Genomic DNA, 6,386 nt, shown 5'->3' on the forward strand with positions numbered 1-6,386 from the left:
ATATATATATAATATATGAAATAAAATTTTACATAAAAGAAACATATGTAACACATTAATCGCGATAATTATTACTTAATACAGGAACATAAAAAACACGTGTTGAACTAACATCTCATATTAATCCTCATTCTTTTTGTGAAAGAGAACTCAAAAACAATAATTGGTTTAAGTGCTCACTAATTACTGTTCGTAGTGCCTAAAAAAATGGCATCACTGGTCGATGTTGAATAAAAATTAATCGGATATCGATTAATTGATTGGAGAAAATATCGAGTAAAAATATTCGCTTCAGCCAAAGAAATCATCGATGTATCGATTAATTAGAACATCGCCCATCCCTATATTCTTGCTGAGCTTTTGTAAAGGACGTGTGAAGTCGCCGTTAACGGGAGAATTTTCGAGAATCGCTATCGTGAGGAGAATGCCGAGAAGGATCAGGACGTCAAAAATAAGACTAGCCATCGCTGCTGTAAAGCTGTCGATCCAGGTTCGTAGCTTCGAACAGATCGCATGTAAAAAGCTCACGTCGCGGAAAGCAGCCGCTTTAATGGCCGTGTAAAGTTGGAAAATTGCGGATCACGTGCCATCCTCCCAAGCATTGTGATTAGGTGAAATCTTAGTTGTCGAATCGCGTTCACCTCTCTTGCCACAATCGAATCATATTAGGCTTTCGTGCTGTCATGTATCGGTTGTACCGTGTCGAAACGATTATTATGATTATGTTGCGTTTTCGAGTTAACGTTCGGCTTCGCGTCGGCGTTACTCTCTGGGTAACGTGTTTTACTTCGCGTACGAATTCTTGCTATCGAGAGATCTTGCGAGTAATCGATTGTCATTATCAGTTACCCTCGAAAGTAATCGCGGAGAGAAATAAAAGCTCGTATTGAAGAATACGGTTGTCATCCAGCATTAGAAGTAAATCATCGTTCCGCCTTCATGGAAGTGGATTATATTGAGTCCAGCGGAGAGAGCAAGCTTCGCAGATTGCATGTAAACGATTCGCTGAATATAATTGTTTTTTATTTCTTCACTATTTCGTGTGTGATTCTTATAGCTTATCTCTCTCGCTCTCCGACAATTTCCCCATTTTTGACAATCTCCCTGCCATCGCGGATTAATTACGAATGAAGAGATTATTGAAAGAGTGGCACGCTCTCTCGTGCCTTGCGCCTAATTATTTAGTGAGAAGATTGTGTTGTGAGGCTGATGTCATCTTGTCAGAAAGGCTCGCTCGCGCAGGCGATGTGCAATTACAACGACTCTCTTTGTTGTAAGAATTTAAATTTTATTGTTAAATCGAATTGAAGATTTATTCAAAGCAGGCGGTAAGCGAAGCTTGTAGACCGAGAATTGATGCATTCGGTAAGATGCGTGCACAGGTAATTCGCATTTGATATGACATCGAGTGATTTCTCACCGAACGAAATTATTATATATTGCGAGCAGTAACGAGACCGGCAAATCTCGCCGGAAACGCAGGCAATTCTCGCACTGATGCCCTCGCAGTACCTCGTATACCGAGAATGTTAGGTGACAAAATGCAGTGGTAATATGCGATAGAAAGTCGATGTGGTTCGCACTTCAGATTCGGGATAAGAAGCGTTACGAAAGACTGCATAATCCGTATTGATCAGGATCGGGAAGCGAATTGATTTCTCACACTCGGAATATGTGCGTGATCATCACTTTTTCGAGTATCGCGCAAGGGGGGGGGATCGTGTCATTTAAGATAGACAGCGTGATTAGAACGAGATACACGCATGTTTTGAACAAAATGTTGGTCGCAGGTATGTTTGAACAGGGACGGCTCGGTATCTATGAGCTGTTCACTTGCCATCCCCAAGAATAAATTGAAATTAATAATAATTCCGGAACATACCGCTCGCCTTGATTGTATGCATTCGAAAAAGTTCGCATCAAAACGCGCAAGATATAATAATGATATAACAACGAAAATAAGCTAATACAAATATACAAAATCGCAATATAATCGACGCTTACAGTTCGCGATACTGATAAAACATCAAGTACGTTCAATGGAAACTCCGCCACGGAATCTATAGATTCTTCGGAATTGACAGATAGAAAACAAAGTTTTACAATTGGTCGCCTGCACTCGAAACGACCAGTTTTTACAGTTACGACGCGAGTTAATTTGTCATTACCTGGATGACACGCCGTGATCCGATCAAGTTCCCAGTTGACTCGATGGAACCAGAAGATTGCACACGAGAACGATTTGGCCAGTCGCTGGACAACGCGCTATTTTGAGCGTTGTTGAAATGCAAGTAATCATGATTTCCAAAAACCTTCGGTTATTTGTTGAATCATTTGCCAACGCGAAAGTCTATGTTCGTTTAAGTCACGGTTGGTTCGGCAGGAGCGATAAGAGAGACCAAAGAATGACCAGGAGTCAGAGCGTGATAATGGATGATGGAGATTATCGGAAACAGAAGCGATCAGGCATGAATTAAGGCACGCCTCGATTCGAGAGGAGCGTTGACATTTCTTTAAAAGTTAGCGTGTGGAGGCCGATCGTTTTAAATGATGCTTAACATGATGCTTTAAGGCCGGCCTCTCACATACCGCCGAAGTGCGGCGATGCAAGGGATAGGAAATGCCACGCAGTTCCATCTATAGCGAATCGGTTTCGGAAATTAGGATCGCGAACTGCTTTCGCATGTGCATTGGATAATTCGTGATTGGCGCCGTAAAACATGGTTCCTTTATCGGAATACATGAATGTCGGTAATCGATTTAGAAAACGTATATAGTAGATAAGGTAGTTCGTAATAATTTTGGCCATGAAGAATAAAGACGCGAGATCCCAATTGGACGTAGCGTGTAAGGCACATACTGGAGGTTCTGAGTATTGTTCGAGAGGAACATCAGAGGGTTTCGAAGGACACGAGTTCGATCAGGACTCGGGAAGATGATGCAATCAAAGGGATGATGGAGGGCCTAACCTCCATATTATATTAGGTGTACAATTTTGCTTCCGCCATTTTTTTTCCGAAATTCGAGGCTTTATTGTAAAAAACTGGTTATACATTTTTGATTCAAAGTATTGTCCATCGCTGACCACTACTTTTTCCCATCTTTCGGGTAGCGTACGAATCCCGCGTCGAAAAAACTGCTCATCTTTTGAGGCTATCCACGAATCGATCCAATTTTTTACTTCTTCATAAGACCGGAAGTGCTGGTCAGCCAGGCCGTGTGCCATTGATCGAAACAAGTGATAGTCAGAGGGAGCAACGTCTGAAGAATACGGCAGGGTAGGACTTCCCATTTCAACGTTTCCAAGTATGTCTTGACCACTTTCGCAACATGGGGTCGAGCATTGTCATGCTGCAAAATCACTTTATCGTGTCTCTCGTTGTATTGCGGCCGTTTGTCTTTCAATGCTCGGCTCAAACGCATCAATTGCGTTCGATACCGATCGACTGTGATTGTTTCAGTCGGTTTTAACAGTTCATAATACACTACGCCGAGCTGGTCCCACTAAATACAGAGCATGATCTTGGAGCCGTGAATATTCGGTTTGACCATCGATCGGTTTTCCATCGTGGAAGCATGGCCGGGAACTCCCCATGATTTTCTGCGCTTGGGATTATCGTAATGAACCCATTTTTCGTCCCCAGTCACAATACGATGCAGAAATCCCTTCCGTCTTTGCCTTTCAAGCAGCTGTTCACAAGCAAACAAACGCCGTTCAACATCTCTCGGTTTCAATTCGTACAGCACCCAATTTCCTTGCTTCTGAATCATGGCTTTGAGGCGTTTTGAAATGGCTTGTTGAGTTACTCCCAATGATCGTGCCAATTCTTCTTGATTTTGACACGAGTCTTGCTCAAGTAATGCCTCCAATTCTGCATCTTCGAAAATCTCTCTTCCACCGCTATGCCGGTCTTCGACGTCAAAATCACCGTTCTTGAAGCGTTGAAACCACTCACGACACGTTCTTTCACTAATAGCGGCCTCACCATAAGTATTTGAGAGCATTCGATGAGCCTCAGCCACAGATTTCTTCATATTGAAGCAAAAAATTAAAACCTCTCGCAAATGACGAGAATTTGGCTCGTAAACTGACATTTTCAATCGAGAATAACTTTATGGTGCAGACACAAATCGACTAATGTTTCTATGGGTTATGTTGACAAATGCCCAAGTTTATTGTATGACGTCTATGATCTATTTATTTCGACCACCACTTACCGCTAAAGCCATCTATAGAAAAACGGCGGAAGCAAAGTTGTATACCTAATATATCCTATATAACATGTGTCTTGAAAAGATCGAGAGCAAGATCGCGAGACGCGAAATTGGTGTGTCGGAACATGATGTCAGAATTCCAGGAAGGAATGATTGCACAGCCGAAACGCGATTAGCGACAAAGATTTTCCATCGGGAAGGTGACTGACTCAGCCAGGCGAGTATAATGGTGCAGTCCAGCAGTGATACTTGAGCTTCAGAAGTTGGAGAATTCAGCGGGCGAAATGCATCAAGCGAGCGAGAAGCACCGCAGCGGATAATTTCAATCGCGGGACGCTGATGGTTTTAAGAGGGACCATTTTTGATTTAGTGACAAAAAGAGAGACGAATTGAGCCTTTTATATTAACGGTACGGAGATACACTGCGGCAGTCAAAGCCGCAGTCGATGCGTCAGAAAATGCATGAAGGGCGCAGTGTAGAGTATGAGATCCGTAAGTAGTCCTGCGCGGAATGCTAATGGCATTAAGATACGAAAGTCGTTGATAAATAATCAGACTAGCAATCAAGAAGTTGGCTAGGAATTTCGTATTCGCATTGGAGGGATCACAATCGCTGCATGAGAATTTTGGCGGTAGTATTAACTGAAATAGCCCATCCTAAAGAAAAAACTTAGCGATGATCGACAGAATGGCTCGTATGATGCATTCGAGTGATGATATGGTCACGCGGAATTGAAAGATGTACCATAGGTAACGGTAAAAAAAGCAATAATCGGTAATTGATCCACCAGAGGTAGGTGACACACAATGCACTGGTAATCTCGGTGTCTCGGGAATCATCTAAGATTTATCGATACATTTTGGCGATATCAGCGGTAAACACGTAACGATATTGGCGTCACTGCATTAGGACAATAGCTAAATCCCTTTGAAGTTTAGGGCCAATGAATATATAGTCAATGATGTTCCGTTTGATGTTCGACATGAAGCGTGAAGACCACTCGTAAGTGGATGGTTGCATTGCTATCATGTAAGACAGCGTGATGCGAAATATAATTGCTCTAGTTCGACAATTTCTGTCAGTGGACTTTGGTCATATGATCGAGTGTTTCGTACTCTGCGAGAAATTCGCGGTACTCGGAAGCGATAATTGGGCGGTCTCGAATTAAGCGTTGTTCCAAGCAGTGAAAGCTCGAAACAGCAATAGAGCGCGATTCGCCTATCGAGATAGGTGATCCGTTTTTAAACGATAATCGAACGATATAGCGTTCTCCCAGTGTGGGGAATGTGATTCTAAGGGCTCTTCAGGGCTTTCTGAGGCACTTCCTTAATCTCCCAAAAGCGATGAAGATCGCGATCGAGAATTTCAAGAACAACTCCGTGATGCGCAAGCGCGGAAATTGATTAATAGTCAAAAATTAAGTTATTGATCCAGGAAGAATCCAGCCGAAAGTCATATGTTGCGCAATAGGCTCATGTTCGGAACCCTTTCGAGAAGCATGCCGAATAGGTCGGCACCAATTATGATATCGATTGGATCCGAACTCATAATCTGGGGGTCATAATCGACAAGTTCAAGTCCGGCGATATGTTTCCAATATTATACGCGATATTTACTCGATTCAGTAAATATTTCGTTAATGATCGAAGTATAAACGCGGTTGTAGTATAGGCAAGTCGCGAGACGCCGGAGTAATCATAATTTGGGCAGCGTGACGCACGATAGACTGCATTTTGCTAATGCCGGTAATGGAAACGGAGCGATTAATTTTCAAAAGACATAGGCATTGAGCAAGCGATTCGGAGATAACATAGAGACGGATTTTTGATCCAGGAGCGCGTGAACAGTGACAAAATGTTTATGAGGCGAATAAACTCGCACGCGCACGATCGCGAGCAAGATTTTGTTATTATTGATTTGATATTGAATATATTAATGATGATTCCGGAACACTTAGCAATATATATATATATATATATACTACATAGAAAAGTACCGGGATTTTTAATGAAAACAAGCGTTTTTTGGACAAAGTCATATTTATTCCTCAACATAATTGCTTTCAAGGGCGATATACTTAATATAGCGATTTTCCAACATTTCGATGCCCTTTCTGTAATACGAAACGTCCAAGCCTTCGAAATACGCCTCGGTTTCCGCGATGACTTCC

Source organism: Atta cephalotes (genome assembly GCF_000143395.1).
Source record: "Atta cephalotes unplaced genomic scaffold scaffold00002, whole genome shotgun sequence".
Taxonomy (NCBI): Eukaryota; Metazoa; Arthropoda; class Insecta; order Hymenoptera; family Formicidae; genus Atta; species Atta cephalotes.